The sequence below is a fragment of the Carcharodon carcharias genome (genome assembly GCF_017639515.1).
Source record: "Carcharodon carcharias isolate sCarCar2 chromosome 33 unlocalized genomic scaffold, sCarCar2.pri SUPER_33_unloc_1, whole genome shotgun sequence".
Taxonomy (NCBI): Eukaryota; Metazoa; Chordata; class Chondrichthyes; order Lamniformes; family Lamnidae; genus Carcharodon; species Carcharodon carcharias.
Window position 1 is genome coordinate 1,711,158 of NW_024470690.1, and position 23,651 is coordinate 1,734,808.

The following is a 23,651-nucleotide window of genomic DNA, read 5'->3' on the forward strand; positions in this document are numbered from 1 at the left end:
ACAGGTACAGCATGGGCTTAGATACAGACTAAAGCTCCCTCTACACTGTCTCCATCAAACGCGCACAGGACAGTTATACCACAGGGGTAGATACACAGTAAATCTCCCTCAACACTGTACCCAACAAAAACTCCCAAGACAGGTACATTACAGGAGAAGATACAGGATAAAGCTCTCTCCTCAATTTCAGTGCATCTAATTCCCAAATTAATACAACAGCCTATTCCATGGCAATGCGAGATGTAATTACTCAAACCAATGGGCCTGTAGCCTCTGCACGAGATCCACCATTTCAGACAGGCTGTGTGGTGGGACAAGGGCTCCAGGAGATTTTGTCACTGTCCAGCAGCTTTTATTTCTGACTTACAATGAACAGACATCGGCCTCTGTCTCCTCCACTACTCCCAGCAGACAGAACTGGGTTTAAACCCAGCTCCAGACAGCTCAGAGCCACTCACAAAGCTATAGAATCCTGTCCCTTCTCTATCGGTTTCAATGTCAAGTCAGGCTCTCAATGGTGGACGTTACTCAGAGTCTCCCAATGGATTACAGAATCCACGAGGTTCAAAACGTGATCTGCTTTAAACTGTTGATGTCCAACAGCTGGCCAAACATTCTCACAGAAACTCTCCGGCCATTTCCCCCACACCGGAACAATGAGCGCTGAGTCCCCTCCTCCTCACTCCTAACCATCACCATCCACCAGGGGAAAAGTAGAGAACGTGTCCCAGTTAGGTACGGCACAGGAGGGTCACAGGTCAGACACTTACTGCTTCCTAGCCTGGGCTTGTGTGTTCCTCTTGAGCCACATCATTGGCCATACATGCTCATGGGGCAACAGCAGGCACGGTGGCGACGAGCTCTTGGTCAGACTGAACACAAGGTAAGAATCGTACCTGTGACACTGCGATGCCGTCAGGATTAGTGCCCATTGCACGAGTCAGTTTCAGTTTCCAATCTGCAACATAATCAGAGAAAATGCTGAGTTACAAAGATGAACACAATTCAGGTTGGTCAGGTGCAAGGGCCACAGGTAAAAAGATTTGCAATTGTATGAAGCCATTCACTCAAGACAGGTACAGCACAGCGTGAGATACAGGCTAAAGCTCCCTCTGCACTGTCCCCATCAAACACTCCCAGGACAAGTACAGCATGGGGTTAGATACTGAGTACAGCTCCCTCTACACTGTCTCCATCAAACACTCCCAGGACAGGTACAGAATGGGCTGAGATACAGATTAAAGCTCTCTCTGCACTGTCCCCATCAAACACTCCCAGGACATGTACAGCATGGGCTGAGATACAGACTAAAGCTCCCTCTGTACTGTCTCCATCAAACACTCACAGGACAGTTACACCACAGGGGTAGATACACAGTAAATCTCCCTCAACGCTGTACCCATCAAAAACTCCCAAGGCAGGTACATTACACGAGAAGATACAGGATAAAGCTCTCTCCTCAATTTCAGTGCATCTAATTCCCAAATTAATACAACAGCCTATTCCATGGCAATGCGAGATGTAATTACTCAAACCAATGGGCCTGTAGCCTCTGCACGAGATCCACCATTTCAGACAGGCTGTGTGGTGGGACAAGGGCTCCAGGAGATTTTGTCACTGTCCAGCAGCTTTTATTTCTGACTTACAATGAACAGACATCGGCCTCTGTCTCCTCCACTACTCCCAGCAGACAGAACTGGGTTTAAACCCAGCTCCTGACAGCTCACAGCCACTCACAAAGCTACAGAATCCTGTCCCTTCTCTGTATCGGTTTCAATGTCAAGTCAGGCTCATGGTGGACGTTACTCAGGTCTCCCAATGGATTACAGAATCCACGAGGTTCAAAACGTGATCTGCTTTAAACTGTTGATGTCCAACAGCTGGCCAAACATTCTCACAGAAACTCTCCGGCCATTTCCCCCACACCGGAACAATGAGCACTGAGTCCCCTCCTCCTCACTCCTAACCATCACCATCCACCAGGGGAAAAGTAGAGAACGTGTCCCAGTTAGATACGGCACAGGAGGGTCACAGGTCAGACACTTACTGCTTCCTAGCCTGGGCTTGTGTGTTCCTCTTGAGCCACATCATTGGCCATACATGCTCATGGGGCAACAGCAGGCACGGTGGCGACGAGCTCTTGGTCAGACTGAACACAAGGTAAGAATCGTACCTGTGACACTGCGATGCCGTCAGGATTAGTGCCCATTGCACGAGTCAGTTTCAGTTTCCAATCTGCAACATAATCAGAGAAAATGCTGAGTTACAAAGATGAACACAATTCAGGTTGGTCAGGTGCAAGGGCCACAGGTAAAAAGATTTGCAATTGTATGAAGCCATTCACTCAAGACAGGTACAGCACAGCGTGAGATACAGGCTAAAGCTCCCTCTGCACTGTCCCCATCAAACACTCCCAGGACAAGTACAGCATGGGGTTAGATACTGAGTAAAGCTCCCTCTACACTGTCTCCATCAAACACTCCCAGGACAGGTACAGAATGGGCTGAGATACAGATTAAAGCTCTCTCTGCACTGTCCCCATCAAACACTCCCAGGACATGTACAGCATGGGCTGAGATACAGACTAAAGCTCCCTCTGTACTGTCTCCATCAAACACTCACAGGACAGTTACACCACAGGGGTAGATACACAGTAAATCTCCCTCAACACTGTACCCATCAAAAACTCCCAAGGCAGGTACATTACACGAGAAGATACAGGATAAAGCTCTCTCCTCAATTTCAGTGCATCTAATTCCCAAATTAATACAACAGCTTATTCCATGGCAATGCGTGATGTAATTACTCAAACCAATGGGCCTGTAGCCTCTGCACGAGATCCACCATTTCAGACAGGCTGTGTGGTGGGACAAGGGCTCCAGGAGATTTTGTCACTGTCCAGCAGCTTTTATTTCTGACTTACAATGAACAGACATCGGCCTCTGTCTCCTCCACTACTCCCAGCAGACAGAACTGGGTTTAAACCCAGCTCCTGACAGCTCACAGCCACTCACAAAGCTACAGAATCCTGTCCCTTCTCTGTATCGGTTTCAATGTCAAGTCAGGCTCTCAATGGTGGACGTTACTCAGAGTCTCCCAATGGATTACAGAATCCACGAGGTTCAAAACGTGATCTGCTTTAAACTGTTGATGTCCAACAGCTGGCCAAACATTCTCACAGAAACTCTCCGGCCATTTCCCCCACACCGGAACAATGAGCACTGAGACCCCTCCTCCTCACTCCTAACCATCGCCATCCACCAGGGGAAAAGTAGAGAACGTGCCCCAATTAGATACGGCACAGGAGGGTCACAGGTCAGACACTTACTGCTTCCTAGCCTGGGCTTGTGTGTTCCTCTTGAGCCACATCATTGGCCATACATGCTCATGGCGCAAGAGCAGGCACGGTGGCGACGAGCTCTTGGTCAGACTGAACACAAGGTAAGAATCGTACCTGTGACACTGCGATGCCGTCAGGATTAGTGCCCATTGCACGAGTCAGTTTCAGTTTCCAATCTGCAACATAATCAGAGAAAATGCTGAGTTACAAAGATGAACACAATTCAGGTTGGTCAGGTGCAAGGGCCAGAGGTAAAAAGATTTGCAATTGTATGAAGCTATTCACTCAAGACAGGTACAGCACAGCGTGAGATACAGGCTAAAGCTCCCTCTGTACTGTCCCCATCAAACACTCCCAGGACAAGTACAGCATGGGGTTAGATACTGAGTAAAGCTCCCTCTACGCTGTCTCCATCAAACACTCCCAGGACAGGTACAGAATGGGCTGAGATACAGACTAAAGCTCTCTCTGCACTGTCCCCATCAAACACTCCCAGGACATGTACAGCATGGGCTGAGATACAGACTAAAGCTCCCTCTACACCGTCCCCATCAAACACTACCAGGAGAGGTACAGCATGGGCTTAGATACAGACTAAAGCGCCCTCTACACTGTCCCCATCAAAAACTCCCAGGACAGCGACAGCACGGTGTTAGATACAGACTAAAGCTCCCTCTCCACTATCCCCATCAAACACTCCCAGGACAGCGCCAGTACGGGGTTAGATACAGAGCAAAGCTCCCTTTACACTGTCTCCTACAAACAATCCCAGCACAGCAAAAGCACGGGGTTAGATACAGACTAAAGCTCCCTCTACACTGTCCACATCAAACACTCCCAGGACAGCTACAGCACGGGGTTAGATACAGAGTAAAGCTCCCTCTACACCGTCACCATCAAACACTCCTAGGAGAGATAGAGCACAGGGTGAGATACAGGCTAAAGCTCCCTCTGCAATGTCCCCATCAAACACTCCTAGGACAGCTACATCACAGGGTGAGATACAGGATAAAGCTCCCTCTACACGGTCCCCATCAAACACTCCCAGGAGAGGTACAGCACGGGGTTAGATACAGACTAGAGCTCCCTCTACACTGTCCCCATCGAAACACTCCCAGGACAGGTACAGCATGGGCTTAGATACAGACTAAAGCTCCCTCTACACTGTCTCCATCAAACTCGCACAGGACAGTTATACCACAGGGGTAGATACACAGTAAATCTCCCTCAAAATTGTACCCAACAAAAACTCCCAAGACAGGTACATTACAGGAGAAGATACAGGATAAAGCTCTCTCCTCAATTTCAGTGCATCTAATTCCCAAATTAATACAACAGCCTATTCCATGGCAATGCGAGATGTAATTACTCAAACCAATGGGCCTGTAGCCTCTGCACGAGATCCACCATTTCAGACAGGCTGTGTCGTGGGACAAGGGCTCCAGGAGATTTTGTCACTGTCCAGCAGCTTTTATTTCTGACTTACAATGAACAGACATCGGCCTCTGTCTCCTCCACTACTCCCAGCAGACAGAACTGGGTTTAAACCCAGCTCCAGACAGCTCAGAGCCACTCACAAAGCTATAGAATCCTGTCCCTTCTCTGTATCGGTTTCAATGTCAAGTCAGGCTCTCAATGGTGGACGTTACTCAGAGTCTCCAAATGGATTACAGAATCCACGAGGTTCAAAACGTGATCTGCTTTAAACTGTTGATGTCCAACAGCTGGCCAAACATTCTCACAGAAACTCTCCGGCCATTTCCCCCACACCGGAACAATGAGCGCTGAGTCCCCTCCTCCTCACTCCTAACCATCACCATCCACCAGGGGAAAAGTAGAGAACGTGTCCCAGTTAGGTACGGCACAGGAGGGTCACAGGTCAGACACTTACTGCTTCCTAGCCTGGGCTTGTGTGTTCCTCTTGAGCCACATCATTGGCCATACATGCTCATGGGGCAACAGCAGGCACGGTGGCGACGAGCTCTTGGTCAGACTGAACACAAGGTAAGAATCGTACCTGTGACACTGCGATGCCGTCAGGATTAGTGCCCATTGCACGAGTCAGTTTCAGTTTCCAATCTGCAACATAATCAGAGAAAATGCTGAGTTACAAAGATGAACACAATTCAGGTTGGTCAGGTGCAAGGGCCACAGGTAAAAAGATTTGCAATTGTATGAAGCCATTCACTCAAGACAGGTACAGCACAGCGTGAGATACAGGCTAAAGCTCCCTCTGCACTGTCCCCATCAAACACTCCCAGGACAAGTACAGCATGGGGTTAGATACTGAGTAAAGCTCCCTCTACACTGTCTCCATCAAACACTCCCAGGACAGGTACAGAATGGGCTGAGATACAGATTAAAGCTCTCTCTGCACTGTCCCCATCAAACACTCCCAGGACATGTACAGCATGGGCTGAGATACAGACTAAAGCTCCCTCTACACTGTCCCCATCAAACACTACCAGGAGAGGTACAGCATGGGCTTAGATACAGACTAAAGCGCCCTCTACACTGTCCCCATCAAAAACTCCCAGGACAGCGACAGCACGGTGTTAGATACAGACTAAAGCTCCCTCTCCACTATCCCCATCAAACACTCCCAGGACAGCGCCAGTACGGGGTTAGATACAGAGCAAAGCTCCCTTTACACTGTCTCCTACAAACAATCCCAGCACAGCAAAAGCACGGGGTTAGATACAGACTAAAGCTCCCTCTACACTGTCCACATCAAACACTCCCAGGACAGCTACAGCACGGGGTTAGATAGAGTAAAGCTCCCTCTACACCGTCACCATCAAACACTCCTAGGAGAGATAGAGCACAGGGTGAGATACAGGCTAAAGCTCCCCCTGCAATGTCCCCATCAAACACTCCTAGGACAGCTACATCACAGGGTGAGATACAGGATAAAGCTCCCTCTACACTGTCCCCATCAAACACTCCTAGGACAGCTGCATCACAGGGTGAGATACAGGATAAAGCTCCCTCTACACTGTCCCCATCAAACACTCCCAGGAGAGGTACAGCACGGGGTTAGATACAGACTAGAGCTCCCTCTACACTGTCCCCATCGAAAACTCCCAGGACAGGTACAGCATGGGCTTAGATACAGACTAAAGCTCCCTCTACACTGTCTCCATCAAACACGCACAGGACAGTTATACCACAGGGGTAGATACACAGTAAATCTCAATCAACACTGTACCCAACAAAAACTCCCAAGGCAGCTACATTACAGGAGAAGATACAGGATAAAGCTCTCTCCTCAATTTCAGTGCATCTAATTCCCAAATTAATACAACAGCTTATTACATGGCAATGCGAGATGTAATTACTCAAACCAATGGGCCTGTAGCCTCTGCACGAGATCCACCATTTCAGACAGGCTGTGTGGTGGGACAAGGGCTCCAGGAGATTTTGTCACTGTCCAGTAGCTTTTATTTCTGACTAACAATGAACAGACATCGGCCTCTGTCTCCTCCACTACTCCCAGCAGACAGAACTGGGTTTAAACCCAGCTCCTGACAGCTCACAGCCACTCACAAAGCTACAGAATCCTGTCCCTTCTCTGTATCGGTTTCAATGTCAAGTCAGGCTCTCAATGGCGGACGTTACTCAGAGTCTCCCAATGGATTACAGAATCCACGAGGTTCAAAACGTGATCTGCTTTAAACTGTTGATGTCCAACAGCTGGCCAAACATTCTCACAGAAACTCTCCGGCCATTTCCCCCACACCGGAACAGTGAGCACTGAGTCCCCTCCTCCTCACTCCTAACCATCACCATCCACCAGGGGAAAAGTAGAGAACGTGTCCCAGTAAGATACGGCACAGGAGGGTCACAGGTCAGACACTTACTGCTTCCTAGCCTGGGCTTGTGTGTTCTTCTTGAGCCACATCATTGGCCATACATGCTCATGGGGCAAGAGCAGGCACGGTGGCGACGAGCTCTTGGTCAGACTGAACACAAGGTAAGAATCGTACCTGTGACACTGCGATGCTGTCAGGATTAGTGCTCATTGCACGAGTCAGTTTCAGTTTCCAATCTGCAACATAATCAGAGAAAATGCTGAGTTACAAAGATGAACACAATTCAGGTTGGTCAGGTGCAAGGGCCAGAGGGAAAAAGGTTTGCAATTGTATGAAGCTATTCACTCCCGACAGGTACAGCACAGGGTGAGATACAGGCTAAAGCTCCCTCTGCACTGTCCCCATCAAACACTCCCAGGACAGGTACGGCATGGGCTTAGATACAGGCTAAAGCTCCCTCTACACTGTGCATATCAAACACTCCCAGGACAGGTACAGCATGGGCTTAAATACACATTAAAGCTCCTTCTACACTGTCTCCATCAAACACTCCCAGGACAGGTACAGAATGGGGTTAGATACAGACTAAAGCTCCGTCTACACTGTCCCGATCAAACACTCCCAGGACAGGTAGAGCACAAGGTGAGGTACAGGCTAAAGCTCCTTCTACACTGTCCCCATCAAAGACTCCTAGGATAGGTGCAGTACAGCACGAGGTTAGATACAGAGTAACGCTCCCTCTACACCTTCCCCATCAAACACTCCCAGGACAGGTACAGCATGGGCTTAGATATAGACTAAAGCACTCTCTGCACTGTGAACATCAAACACTCCCAGGACAGCTGAAGCACGGGGTTACCTACAGAGTCAAGCGCCCTCTACACTGTCCCCATCAAACACTACCAGAACAAGTACAGCACAGGGTTAGATACAGACTAAAGCTCATTCTGCACTGTCCCCATCAAACACTCCCAGGACAGCTATGGCACGTGGTTAGATACAGAGTATAGATCCCTCTACACTGTCCCCATCGAACACAACCAGGACAGGTTCAGCACGGAGTTAAATACAGACAAAAGCTCCCTCGACACTGTCCCCATCAAACACTCACAGGACAGGTACAGCAGAGGGTTAGATACAGACTAAAGCTCCCTCTACACTGTCTCCATCAAACACTCACAGGAGAGGTACACCACAGGGGTAGATACACAGTAAATCTCCCCCAACACTGTACCCATCAAAAACTCCCAAGACAGGTACATTACAGGAGAAGATACAGGATAAAGCTCTCTCCTCAATTTCAGTGCATCTAATTCCCAAATTAATACAACAGCCTGTAGCATGGCAATGCGAGACGTAATTACTCAAACCAATGGGCCTGTAGCCTCTGCACGAGATCCACCATTTCAGACAGGCTGTGTGGTGGGACAAGGGCTCCAGGAGATTTTGTCACTGTACAGCAGCTTTTATTTCTGACTTACAATGAACAGACATCGGCCTCTGTCTCCTCCACTACTCCCAGCAGACAGAACTGGGTTTAAACCCAGCTCCTGACAGCTCACAGCCACTCACAAATCTACAGAATCCTGTCCCTTCTCTGTATCGGTTTCAATGTCAAGTCAGGCTCTCAATGGCGGAGGTTACTCAGAGTCTCCCAATGGATTACAGAATCCACGAGGTTCAAAACGTGATCTGCTTTAAACTGTTGATGTCCAACAGCTGGCCAAACATTCTCACAGAAACTCTCCGGCCATTTCCCCCACACCGGAACAGTGAGCACTGAGTCCCCTCTACCTCACTCCTAACCATCACCATCCACCAGGGGAAAAGTAGAGAACGTGTCCCAGTTAGATACGGCACAGCAGGGTCACAGGTCAGACACTTACTGCTTCCTGGCCTGCACTTGTGTGTTCCTCTTGAGCCACACTCATTGGCCATACATGCTCATGGGGCAAGAGCAGGCACGGTGGCGACGAGCTCTTGGTCAGACTGAACACAAGGTAAGAATCGTACCTGTGACACTGCGATGCTGTCAGTATTAGTGCTCAATGCACGAGTCAGTTTCAGTTTCCAAACTGCAACATAATCAGAGAAAATGCTGAGTCACAAAGATGAACACAATTCAGGTTGGTCAGGTGCAAGGGCCAGAGATAAAAAGATTTGCAATTGTATAAAGCCATTCACTCAAGACAGGTACAGCACAGGGTGAGATACAGGCTAAAGCTCCCTCTGCACTGTCCCCATCAAACACTCCCAGGACAAGTACAGCATGGGGTTAGATACAGAGTAAAGCTCCCTCTACACTGTCCATATCAAACACTCCCAGGACAGGTACAGCACAGGGTGAGATACAGGCTAAAGCACCTTCTGCACTGTCCCCATCAAACTCTCCTCGGATAGGTGCAGTACAGCACGAGGTTAGATACAGAGTAAAGCTCCCGCTACACTGTCCCCATCAAACACTCACAGGACAGGTAAGGCAGAGGGTTAGATACAGGCTAAAGCTCCCTCTGCAGTGTCCCCATCAAACACTCCCAGGACAGGTACAGCACAAGGTGAGATACAGACTAAAGCTCCCTCTGCACTGTCCCCATCAAACACTCCCAGGACAGGTACGGCATGGGCTTAGATACAGGCTAAAGCTCCCTCTACACTGTCCATATCAAACACTCCCAGGACAGGTACAGCATGGGCTTAAATAAAGATTAAAGCTCCTTCTACACTGTCTCCATCAAACACTCACAAGACAGGTACAGAATGGGATTAGATATAGACTAAAACTCACTCTGCACTGTCCCCATCAAACACTCCCAGGACAGCGACAGCACGGTGTTAGATACAGACTAAAGCTCCCTCTACAATGACCCCATCAAACACTCTCAGGACAGGTACTGCACGGGGTTACATACAGATTAAAGCTCCTCCTACACCACCCCGATCAAACACTCCCACGATAGGTACAGCACGGGGTTAGATAAAGACTAAAGCTCATTCTGCACTGTACCCATCAAACACTCACAGGACAGCTACAGCACGGGGTTACAGACAGAGTCAAGCTCCCTCTGCACTGTCTCCATCAAACACTCACAGGACAGTTACACCACAGGGGTAGATACACAGTAAATCTCCCTCAACACTGTACCCATCAAACACTCCCAAGGCTGTAACATTACAGGAGTAGATACAGAATAAAGCTCTCTCCTCAATTTCAGTGCATCTAATTCCCAAATTAATACAACAGCTTATTCCATGGCAATGCGAGATGTAATTACTCAAACCAATGGGCCTGTAGCCTCTGCACGAGATCCACCATTTCGGACAGGCTGTGTGGTGGGACAAGGGCTCCAGGAGATTTTGTCACTGTCCAGCAGCTTTTATTTCTGACTTACAATGAACAGACATCGGCCTCTGTCTCCTCCACTACTCCCAGCAGACAGAACTGGGTTTAAACCCAGCTCCTGACAGCTCAGAGCCACTCACAAAGCTATAGAATCCTGTCCCTTCTCTGTATCGGTTTCAATGTCAAGTCAGGCTCTCAATGGTGGACGTTACTCAGAGTCTCCCAATGGATTACAGAATCCACGAGGTTCAAAACGTGACCTGCTTTAAACTGTTGACGTCGAACAGCTGGCCAAACATTCTCACAGAAACTATCCGGCCATTTCCCCCACACCGTAACAGTGAGCACTGAGTCCCCTCCTCCTCACTCCTAACCTTCACAATCCACCAGGGGAAAGTACAGAACTTGTCCCAGTTAGATACGGCACAGCAGGGTCACAGGTCAGACACTTACTGCTTCCTAGCCTGGGCTTGTGTGTTCCTCTTGAGCCACACTCATTGGCCATATACGCTCATGGGGCAACAGCAGGCACGGTGGCGACGAGCTCTTGGTCAGACTGAACACAAGGTAAGAATCTTACCTGTGAAACTGCGATGCTGTCAGGATTAGTGCTCATTGCACGAGTCAGTTTCAGATTCCAGTCTGCAACACAATCAGAGAAAATGCTGAGTTACAAAGATGAACACAATTCAGGTTGGTCAGGTGCAAGGACTAGAGGCAAAACGATTCGCAATTGTATGAAGCCATTCACTCACGACAGTTACAGCACAGGGTGAGATACAGGCTAAAGCTCCCTCTGCACTGTCCCCATCAAACACTCCCAGGGCAGGTACAGAATGGGGTTAGATACAGAGTAAAGCTCCCTCTACATTGTCCCCATCAAACACTCCCAGGACAGCTACAGCACGGGGTTAGATACAGACTAAAGCTCCGTCTACACTGTCCCGATCAAACACTCTCAGGACAGGTAGAGCACAGTGTGAGATACAGGCTAAAGCTCCTTCTACACTGTCCCCATCAAACTCTCCTAGGATAGGTGCAGTACAGCACGAGGTTAGATACAGAGTAAAGCTCCCGCTACACTGACCCCATCAAACAGTCACAGGACAGGTAAGGCAGAGGGTTAGATACAGACTAAAGCTCCCTCTGCACTGTCCCCATCAAACACTCCAAGGACAGCTACAGCACGGGGTTAGATGCAAACTAAAGCTCCCTCTACACTGTCTCCATCAAACACTCCCTGGAGAGGTACAGCATGGGCCTTGATACAGACTAAAGCTCCCTCTACACTGTCCCCATCAAACACTCCCAGGACAGGTACAGCATGGGCTTAGATATAGACTAAAGCACTCTCTGCACTGTGAACATCAAACACTCCCAGGACAGCTGAAGCACGGGGTTAGATACAGAGTAAAGCTCCCTCTACACCATCGCCATCAAACACTCCTAGGACAGCTACAGCATAGGGTGAGATACAGGCTAAAGCTCACTCTGCACCGTCCCCATCAAACACTCCTAGGACAGCTAGAGCACAGGGTGAGATACAGGCTAAAGCTCCCTCTACACTGTCCCCATCAAACATTCCCAGGACTGGTACAGCACGGAGTTAAATACAGATTAAAGCTCCTCCTACACTGCCCCCGTCAAACACTCCCAGGACAGGTACAGCACGGGGTTACCTACAGAGTCAAGCTCCCTCTACACTGTCCCCATCAAACACTACCAGAACAAGTACAGCACAGGGTTAGATACAGACTAAAGCTCATTCTGCACTGTCCCCATCAAACACTCCCAGGACAGCTATGGCACGTGGTTAGATACAGAGTATAGATCCCTCTACACTGTCCCCATCGAACACAACCAGGACAGGTTCAGCACGGAGTTAAATACAGACAAAAGCTCCCTCGACACTGTCCCCATCAAACACTCACAGGACAGGTACAGCAGAGGGTTAGATACAGACTAAAGCTCCCTCTACACTGTCTCCATCAAACACTCACGGGACAGTTACACCACAGGGGTAGATACACAGAAAATCTCAATCAACACTTTACCCATCAAAAACTCCCAAGACAGGTACATTACAGGAGAAGATACAGGGTAAAGCTCTCTCCTCCATTTCAATGCATCTAATTCCCAAATGAATACAACAGCCTATTCAATGGCAATGTGAGATGTAATTACTCAAACCAATGGGCCTGTAGCCTCTGCACGAGATCCACCATTTCGGACAGGATGTGTGGTGGGACAAGGGCTCCCGGAGATTTTGTCACTGTTCAGCAGCTTTTATTTCTGACTTACAATGAACAGACACCGGCCTCTGTCTCCTCCACTACTCCCAGCAGACAGAACTGGGTTTAAACCCAGCTCCTGACAGGTCAGAGCCACTGACCAAGCTACAGAATCCTGTCCCTTCTCTGTAACGGTTTCAATATGAAGTCAGGCTCTCGATGGAGGATGTTACTCAGAGTCTCCCAATGGATTTCAGAATCAACGAGGTTCAAAACGTGACCGGCTTTAAACAGATGATGTCCAACAGCTGGCCAAACATTCTCACAGAAACACTCTGGCCATTTCCCCCACACCGTAACAGTGAGCACTGAGTCCCCTCCTCCTCACTCCTAACCATCACCATCCACCAGGGGAAAATGCAGAACTTGTCCCAGTTAAATACGGCACAGCAGGGTCACAGGTCAGACACTTACTGCTTCATAGCCTGGGCTTATATGTTCCTCTTGAGCCACACTCATTGGCCATACATGCTCATGGGGCAAGAGCAGACACGGTGGCGACGAGCTCTTGGTCAGACTGAACACAAGGTAAGAATCGTACCTGTGACACTGCGATGCCGTCAGGATTAGTGCTCATTGCACGAGTCAGTTTCAGATTCCAGTCTGCAACATAATCAGAGAAAAAGCTGAGTTAGAAAGATGAACACAATTCAGGTTGGTCAGGTGTAAGGGAAAGAGGTAAAAAGATTTGCAATTGTATGAAGCTATTCACTCACGACAGGTACAGCACAGGGTGAGATACAGGCTAAAGCTCCCTCTGCACTGTCCCCATCAAAAACTCCTAGGATAGGTACAGCACGGGGTTAGATAGAGACAAGAGCTCCCTCTACACTGACCCCATCAAACACAACCAGGACAGGTACAGCACGGAGTTAGATACAGACTAAAGCTCCCTCTGTACTGTCCCCATCAAACACTCACAGGACAGTTATACCACAGGGGTAGATACACAGAAAATCTCCCTCAACACTGTACCCATCAAAAACTCCCAAGACAGGTACATTACAGGAGAAGATACAGGATAAAGCTCTCTCCTCAATTTCAGTGCATCTAATTCCCAAATTAATACAACAGCTTATTCCATGGCAATGCGAGATGTAATTACTCAAACCAATGGGCCTGTAGCCTCTGCACGAGATCCACCATTTCAGACAGGCTGTGCGGTGGGACAAGGGCTCCAGGAGATTTTGTCACTGTCTAGCAGCTTTTATTTCTGACTTACAATGAACAGACATCAGCCTCTGTCTCCTCCACTACTCCCAGCAGACAGAACTGGGTTTAAACCCAGCTCCTGACAGCTCACAGCCACTCACAAAGCTACAGAATCCTGTCCCTTCTCTGTATCGGTTTCAATGTCAAGTCAGGCTCTCAATGGAGGAGGTTACTCAGTCTCCCAATGGATTACAGAATCCACGAGGTTCAAAACGTGATCTGCTTTAAACTGTTGATGTCCAACAGCTGGCCAAACATTCTCACAGAAACTCTCCGGCCATTTCCCCCACACCGTAACAGTGAGCAAAGTCCCCTCCTCCTCACTCCTAACCATCACCATCCACCAGGGGAAAGTACAGAACTTGTCCCAGTTAGATACGGCACAGCAGGGTCACAGGTCAGACACTTACTGCTTCCTAGCCTGGGCTTGTGTGTTCCTCTTGAGCCACACTCATTGGCCATACATGCTCATGGGGCAAGAGCAGGCACGGTGGCGACGAGCTCTTGGTCAGACTGAACACAAGGTAAGAATCGTACCTGTGACACTGCGATGCTGTCAGGATTAGTGCTCATTGCACGAGTCAGTTTCAGTTTCCAATCTGCAACATAATCAGAGAAAATGCTGAGTTAAAAAGATGAACACAATTCAGGTTGGTCAGGTGCAAGGGCCACAGGTAAAAAGATTTGCAATTGTATGAAGCCATTCACTCAAGACAGGTACAGCACAGGGTGAGATACAGGTTAAAGCTCCCTCTGCACTGTCCCCACCAAACACTCCCAGGACAGCTACAGCACGGCGTTAGATACAGACCAAAGCTCCCTCTACACTGTCCCCATCAAACACTCCCAGGACAGGTACAGCACAGGGTGAGATACAGGCTAAAGCTCACTCTACACTGCCCCCATCAAACTTTCCTAGGATAGGTGCAGTACAGCACGAGGTTAGATACAGACTAAAGCTCCCTCTGCACTGTCCCCATCAAACACTCCCAGGACAGGTACATTACAGGAGAAGATACAGGATAAAGCTCTCTCCTCAATTTCAGTGCATCTAATTCCCAAATTAATACAACAGCCTATTCCATGACAATGCGAGATGTAATTACTCAAACCAATGGGCCTGTAGCCTCTGCACGAGATCCACCATTTCAGACAGGCTGTGCGGTGGGACAAGGGCTCCAGGAGATTTTGTCACTGTCCAACAGCTTTTATTTCTGACTTACAATGAACAGACATCGGCCTCTGTCTCCTCCACTACTCCCAGCAGACAGAACTGGGTTTAAACCCAGCTCCTGACAGCTCAGAGCCACTCACAAAGCTACAGAATCCTGTCCCTTCTCTGTATCGGTTTCAATGTCAAGTCAGGCTCTCAATGGTGGAGGTTACTCAGAGTCTCCAAATGGATTACAGAATCCACGAGGTTCAAAACGTGATCTGCTTTAAACTGTTGATGTCCAACAGCTGGCCAAACATTCTCACAGAAACTCTCCGGCCATTTCCCCCACACCGGAACAGTGAGCACTGAGTCCCCTCCTCCTCACTCCTAACCATCACCATCCACCAGGGGAAAGTACAGAACTTGTCCCAGTTAGATTCAGCACAGCAGGGTCACAGGTCAGACACTTACTGCTTCCTAGCCTGGGCTTGTGTGTTCCTCTTGAGCCACACTCATTGGCCATACATGCTCATGGGGCAACAGCAGGCACGGTGGCGACGAGCTCTTGGTCAGACTGAACACAAGGTAAGAATCGTACCTGTGACACTGTGATGCTGTCAGGATTAGTGCTCATTGCACGAGTCAGTTTCAGATTCCAATCTGCAACATAATCAGAGAAAATGCTGAGTTACAAAGATGAAAACAATTCAGGTTGGTCAGGTGCAAGGACCAGAGGTAAAAAAATTTGCAATTGTATGAAGCTATTCACTCACAACAGGTACAGCACAGGGTGAGATACAGGCTTAAGCTCCCTCTGCACTGTCCCCATCAAACACTCCCAGGACAGGTACAGCACAGGGTGAGATACAGGCTAAAGCTCCCTCTACACTGTCCCCATCAAACACTCCCAGGACTGGTACAACACGGGGCTAGATACAGGGTAAAGCTCCGTCTACACTGTCCCCACCAAACACTCCTGAGACAGGCACAGCATGGGGTTAGATACAGAGTAAAGCTCCCTCTACACTGTCCCCATCAAACACTCCCAGACAGGAATTTAAGTCAGTCAGGGAATATGGTGGTTAAGAGGTGCAGGGCTGATTGGGAAGAGACGCAGAGAGAAAGGTGCTTTTTATCGAGGCACCGTGTAATCTTGAAACCCATCTTGTACTACTCACCCACCTTTGACCTGCAGCCCTGGTAAAATTCTCTGTTCAAATAATCCAATTCCCTTTAAAAAGCCTCGATTGACCCTGTCTCCACCACACTCTCAGACAATGCATTCCAGATCCTAACCACTCGCTGTGTGAAAAAGTTTCTCATGTCTCCATTGCTTCTTTCGCCATTACTTTAAACCTGTGCCCTCTGGTTCTCGATCCTTCCACTAATGGGAAGTTCCTCCCTATCTACTTTGTCCAGATCCCTCATGATTTTCAACATCTCTGTCAAATCTCCTCTCAACCTTCTCTTCTCCAAGGGCTGCCTTGGCTTCTCAATCTACCGACGTAACTGAATTCACTTCATCCCAAATGTAATATTTCCAAAATAGCTGACAACATGAAACTTGGTGGGAATGCGAGAGGTGAGGAGGATGTTAAGAGGTTTCAAGGTGATTTAGGCAAATTGAGTGAGTGGGCAAATTCATGGCAGATGTAGTATCATGTGGATAAGTGTGAAATAAGGATAAGGAAAAACATAATGACAGTCTTATTTAAATTGTGATAGATTGGGAAATGTTCTTGTACAAAGGGACCTGGGTGTCCTTGTACACCAGTCAGTGAGAGCAAGCATGCAGGTGCAGCAAGCAGTTAAGAAGGTAAATGGTACGTTGGCCTTCATTGTGAGAGGACTTGAGTACAGGAGCAAGTATGTCTAACTGCAGCTGTACAGGGCCTTGCTGAGACCCCACCTGATGTATTGTGAGCAGTTTTAGTCTCCTTACCTAAGAAAGGATTTTCTTGCCATAGAGGGAGTGAAGCAAAGGTTCACCAGACTGATTCCTGGGATGGCAGGATTGTGGTATGAGTAGAGATTGGGCTGACTAGGTCTGTATTCACTGGAGTTTAGAAGAATGAGAGGGGATCTCATTGAAACGTATACATTTCTGACAGGGATGGACAGACTGGATGCAGGGATGAGGTTTCCTCTGGCTACGGGGTGTAGAACAAGGGGTCACAGTCTCAGGATACGGGGTAGTCCATTTAGGACTGAGGTGAGGTGAAATTTCTTCACTCAGAGGGTTGTGAACCGATTGAATTCTCTACCACAGAGGCTGTGGAGACCAAGTCACTGAATATATTGAAGGAGGAAATAGATAGATTTCTGGACTCGAGAGGCACCAAGGGGTATAGGGAGAGAACGGGAGTACTGTGTTGAGATAGAGGATCAGCCATGATCATATTGAATGGCAGGGCAGGCTCAAAGGACCGAATGGCCTCCTCCTGCTCCTATTTTCTATGTTAGTCTCATGAATCATTTCTGTACTGTAAAGCCATCACATCCTTCCTTACATTTGGTGCCCAAGACACACCAGTTCAAACTCAACCAGTGTTTTATAAAGTCACATCATAACCTCCTTGCTCCTCTATTGATAAAGGCCAGAATACTGAATGCCTTGTTAAATGCACTCTCCACTTGTCCTGTCACCTTCAATGATTTGTACATCTATACACCCAGGTCCCTCTGCTCCAGCACCCCCTTTAGAATTGTACAATTTATTTTATATTGTCTCTCTGCATTTTTCTGACCAAAATAAATCACCTCACACTTCATTGTATTAGATTTCATCTGCCAACTGTCCGCCCACTCCACCTTCTTGTGTCGTATTGAAGTTCTACACTGTCTTCACAGTTTACAATGCTTCCAAACTTTGTGTCATCGGTAAATTTTGAAATTATTGCCTGTACACCAAGGTCAAGGTCATTAATATATATCAGGAAGAGCGAGGGTCCCAACACTGACCCCTGGGGAACTCCACCACAAACCTTCCTCCAGCCCAAAAAATACCCATTAACCACTACTCTCCAACTGACACTCAGCCAATTCTGTATCCATTTTGCTACTTTGATTCCAGAGTCTTCAACTTTGCTGAGAAGCCTGTTAGAGGCACTTTATCTAACACATTTTGGAATTCCATGTACACCACATCAACAACATTCCCCTCATCAACCCTCTGTTATCGCAAAATTAGACAAACATGTTCTGCCCTAAAGAAATCCGTGCTGACTTTCTTATTCAAGAGACAAGGGCAACGCTGGCATTTATTGCCCCTCCCTAACTTCAATTGAGGTGGTGGTGTTCAACTGCCTTCTTGAACCACTGCAGTCCATGTGGTGTAATTAATCCATATTTGCCCAAGTGACATAATTTTGTCCAAGTCAGTGATTCTAGAAGATTCCCCAGCACTGAAGTTAAACTGACGGCCTGTAGTTGCTGGGCTTATCTATGGGCCCTTTTTTTGATCAAGGATGCAATCCTCCAGTCCTCTGGCAACACCCGTTTCTAAGCTTGGAAGACTTATGACCAATGCCTCGGCAACTTGCCTCAATATTCCCTTCAGTCCTGGTGACTTATCCCAATTACAGCCAGTCTTTCCTCTTTATCAAGTTTTAACCCATCCACTGTCTCAATTGCCTCCTCTTTCACAGCATTGGCATCGTCTTTTTTCTTGGTATAGACAACCTAGCCCTAATCTCAGCCATGCCCTCTCTCCCACTACATGTCACCCCTTTTGGTCTCCAATCTGCCCTTCTATGAGCAGAAAGGTCAATAACCAGAGATTTAAATTAATTACTGGGAGGATAAGAGGGGAGTTGGGGAGAATATTTTTCCCCAGAGGGTGGTGGGCACTTTGGAACATACTGCCTGAAAGGGTAGCCGAGGCAGAATCCCTGATCAAAAATCGTCCTACCCATCTCCCGCACCTCTGCCCTCACACCTTCATCTCCCTCCCAGAACCATGATAGGATCCCCCTTGTCCTCACTTTTCACCCCACCAGCCTCCGCATTCAAAGGATCATACTCCGCCAACTCTAGCACGAGGCCACCACCAAACACATCTTCCCTTCACCCACACCGCCCCCCTCACCCCCGTCAGCATTCCGTAGGAATCATTCCCTCCGGGACACACTTCATCACACCTTCAGTCTGTCCGCAAGCATGACCCAGACCTCCCTGTCGCTTGCCATTTCAACACTCCACCCTGCTCTTATGCCCACATGTCCATCCTTGGCCTGCTGCATTGTTCCAGTGAAGCTCAACACAAACTAGAGGAACAGCACCTCATCTTCCGACTAGGTACTTTACAGCCTTCCGGACTGAATATTGAGTTCAACAACTTCAGATCATGAGCTCTCTCCTCCATGCTCACCCCTTTTTTTCCAAATATTTATTTTTAAATTTTTATATATACACATTTTTCCCCACCTATTTCTATTAATTTTCAAACTTATTTCCATTCAGTTTTATCCTCATCTTTTAGCCAATTTCCATCTTTTATCCCCACACTGTCCCCTCCCCCTCCCCCCAACTAGGGCCATCTGCTGCTCATTCTTACTCTTACTGTCACCATTAGCACCTCCTTTCTCCAATATCACCACCATTAACACCCCTTCCACCTTTTGCTTATGACATCTTTTGCCATCTCTCCTTAGCCTCCACCAATCACTGGCCCCTCGATCCAGCTTGCCCTGCCCCACCCCCTTAAAGAGAATATATTTCACCACGTTCCTCCTTCCCTTTGGTTCTGGAGAGGAGTCTCGCGGGCTGGAAACATGAACCCTGTCTTTCCACAGACGCTGTCAGACCCGCTGAGGTTTTCCCAGCAATTTTTGTTTTTGTTCCTCGGGACATCGGCCTGGAGGTGCTGGAATCTCGTGCTGGAAGGTGGGACTAAACTGGTTCACTCGTTTACGACTAGTAAAGAAAGGATGGGCCGAGTGACCCCGTCCTGTGTCACTAATTTTCTACCACCAACCTTCCCTCCAGAATCTCATTCATTGCAACCTGGTTTACCATTTAACATCAGAATAACCCCTACTTTGGGGGAGGTGGGGGGGAGGATCATTTGCTGATTGTGTCTAAAATGATGATGATGGTTTGAGTGGACAAATGAGTGATCTCAGGTTCAGATACAGAAACGTGCAAACACAACAAAACATGCATTGGATAAAAGTACATCAACTTAATCAGGTGAGCAGCTCAGAGATGTTGCACTTTTAAAAGCCAGTATGAATTCAGATCCAAACCTTTTTTTTAAAACTGGTTCTGCTGCCATCCATCCTCCTGCACAAAACCCCCCTCCCTGAACAGGAAGAGAAAGCACACCATCAGTTCAGCTAAAGGTTTCTAAACACAAATATTTTTCAGCCACATCTTGGTGAGGCCTTACGGAACGGAGTCGTGGCAGTCGCATCCAACTCTCTGCTGCTTGCTCTGAGACTCTGGGATGGAGGATGGCGATGGATTCAGAAGGACAGTCAAGACACTCGCACAAATGCACACCCGCCATCTTAGCGCCGCCGCCGAGAGAGAGAGAAAGAGCGAGAGACTGAAAGGGGTGTGGCTTAAGGAATGCGCACGCAGTTTCCGGAGGCGGTCGACCCTCTGGTAGAGACTTCGGGAGTTTCCGGAGACGGTCGACCTGCCCCGGGGCGAGACTTCGGGAATTTCCGGAGAGGGTCGACATCCCCCGCCGCGCGCCCCCCCCCCCCCCCCCCCCCCCCACCCCCCGGCCTCGCTGCCGCCATCTTGGTCATGTAGAATCAACAGAATGGATGTTTATTTGCAGTTTCTCGGATTAAGAATGTATGGAAGCTGCAGTCTCCAAGTGAATAAGCTCTTTGGTAAGAGGACCTGTTGCTGCTCTAAGAACACAGTAAATGACCCTTGAGCCCACTCCGCTATTCAATACCATCATGACTGATCTTCGGCTTCAACTCAAGTTCCCCTCCAAGTCACTCACCATCCTGACTTGGAAATATATCACCGTTCCTTCACTGTCGCTGGGTCAAAATTCTGGAACTCCCTCCCTAACAGCACTGTGGGTGTGCCTACACCAGATGGACTGCAGCAGTTCAAGGAGGCAGCTCACCACCACCTTCTCAAGGGGCAATAAGGGATGGGCAATAAATACTGGGCCCAGTCAGTGACTCCCATGCCCTAAATGATCAGCCCTCTATCCTGAGACTGCCCCCGTGCTTTAGAATCCCCAGCCGGGGAGGGGAACAATCTCTCAGCGCCCACCCAGTCAAACACCTTCAAAATCCCCTCCCCCCCGCCCCCCCCCCCATCTCACTCCACCCCCACTAGGGCCATCTGCCACTAGCTTGTCCTGCTTGCTACCCTTAATGTCCCCATTAGCACATCCTTTAGATAATATCACCACCGTTAACACCCCTTTGTCCTTTTGTCTATGACATCTTTGGCAGTCTCTTGGCCTCCACCGATCACTGGCCCCCTATCGAGCTCTACCTGTCTCTCCCAGCCCCCTCTACCAGCTTATATTTCATCTCATTTATATATTTTTTAGTTCTGATGAAGGATCATATGGACTCGAAGCGTCAACTGTACCCCTCTCCGCTGATGCTGTCAGACCTGCTGAGTTTTTCTAGGTATTTTTGTATTCATGTTTTCGTCCCTTCAGAATCCTGTAGGTTTCAATCAGATCATCACTCATTCCTCTAAACTCCAAAGAATATAGACACAATATATTCAGTCTCTCATCATAGGACAACCTTCTTCTCCCAGAGAACAATCTAGTGAACCTTTGCTGTATCACCTACAATGCAAGTATATCCTTCCTTAGATATGGAGACCAAAACTGCACATAGTGCTCCAGGCGTGGTCTCACCAAAACCCTGTACAGCTGTAGAAAGACTTCTTTATTCCTGTAATACAATCCCCTTGTAATAAAGCCCAACATGCCATTTACTTTCCTAATTGTTTGCTGTACCTACATTCCTTGAGTACACCCAAGTGTCTCTCAACATTCTTTTATAAGTTGCGCATCTTTAGAAAAAAATAAGTTTTTCTATTCTGATGACCAAAATGAAGAACCTTACACTTCCCAAGTTATACTCCATCTGCCACCTTGTTGCCCAATCCGTGCCTCTATACCTTTGCAGTCCCTTTGTGTCCTCCTCGCAGCTTGTATTCCCACCCACTTTTCTTTCATTAACAAACTCAGAAACATTACTCTTTGTCTAAGTCATTCATGAATAATAATGTTACATTTGCTAACTTCCAATCTGCTGGGTTCCTTCCAGAATTTTGGAAAATCACAGCCAGCGCATACACTATCTCTGCAGCTATCTCTTTTAGAATCCCAGGATGTAGGCCATCAAGCCCTGAGGTTTTGTCAGATTTTAGTCCCTTGAGTTTCTCCAGTACTTCTTATCTGCTGATATTAATTATCTTACCTTCCTCACACTTATTAGCCCCTAGGTTACCCTCTATTTCAGGTAACTTCTGTCTTCCACTGTGATGACAGATAAAAATATTTGACCAATGTCTCTGCCATTTCCTCATTCCCTGTGATAATTTCTCCTGTCTTTCCTTCTAAAAGACCAACATTTACTTTAGCTACTTCCTTTTTTATACACTGCCGTGCAACCTCAATGGAGTACTGGGAGTTTGGTGAGTTGAGGGAACCTGAAATCTCTTTCTAAATATCTAATATTGCTTATATTTAGCATTTAATTGAAAGTACTGTCTAATTCTAAATCTCATTCAGGGGCCCAAGCAGAAAGGTAGAAGCTACCACTGGGGAGCAGCTAGAGATAATTAATGAAGGAAACTTGCTTGAACTGGCTTCTCTGTCTCTGGGCTTAATGCCTTTATTTTCTGAGCATATGAATTCAGACATTTCAGTGACCTAGCACTGGAGAGTGAGCTCAATGGAGTGCTGGGAGTTTGGTGAGTTGAGGGAGTTCGGTGAGGACGGGAGGGAGGTGCTCCTTTGCTTTTTATAGTTTTTTCACCCTGGTAGGAAATAGTTATGCCTCGGCTACCGGGGAGAGTGCCAGCTGTTTGGTGAGTATCTGGTGAGTGGTTAAGATCTATTTTATTCCTAACGTTTAAAATAGTACAGGAATTCATGGTAAGATTAATAGGATACAAAATAAATAAATAATTGAATGAAATAATAAAGTAGTTAATTAAAATACATAAGGATGACAGGACAGATGATGTGTCAAGGCTGCAGCATGTGGGAGCTCCTGGGTGCCAGTATGATCCAGGGCAAACCCATCTGCAGTAAACGTTTGCAGCTTGAGGAGCTTCAACTCAGAATCATTGAGCTGGAGGCCGAGCTGCAGACACCGTGACACATCAGAGAAGGGGAAAGTTACCTGGACGCTTTGTACAAGGATGCGGTCACACCCCTTAGGATAGGTCTTCTGATTTGGAAGGTGGTCAGGGACAGGAGGGTGTGACTGCAGCTAAGGCAGATAAGGGCAGGAGTTTCAGCCTCTGCAATTATCCAACAGGTTTGAGGTTCTCT

At 47.9% G+C, this 23,651-nt stretch overlaps 1 long non-coding RNA gene across 44 annotated transcripts in view; it reads right to left on the reverse strand.

The window, feature by feature from the left end:
- Positions 1-20,680, reverse strand: part of LOC121274155 — a 125,645-nt gene extending 104,965 nt beyond the window's left edge. For 28 of the 44 annotated variants that reach the window (XR_005942180.1, XR_005942217.1, XR_005942186.1 and 25 more), the window contains exons 1-11: positions 20,398-20,680; positions 15,750-15,811; positions 14,533-14,594; positions 13,325-13,386; positions 11,073-11,134; positions 9,166-9,227; positions 7,327-7,388; positions 5,232-5,419; positions 3,329-3,516; positions 2,048-2,235; positions 771-958 (exon numbers count right to left, since the gene is read on the reverse strand). This is a non-coding gene — a long non-coding RNA (uncharacterized LOC121274155). Of the gene's footprint in view, positions 1-770; positions 959-2,047; positions 2,236-3,328; positions 3,517-5,231; positions 5,420-7,200; positions 7,389-9,165; positions 9,228-11,072; positions 11,135-13,324; positions 13,387-14,532; positions 14,595-15,622; positions 15,812-20,397 lie in introns of those variants that run through there. The other 16 variants (XR_005942192.1, XR_005942213.1, XR_005942190.1 and 13 more) reach the window with 15 other exon arrangements.
- Between the last annotated feature and the right edge of the window lie 2,971 nt (positions 20,681-23,651).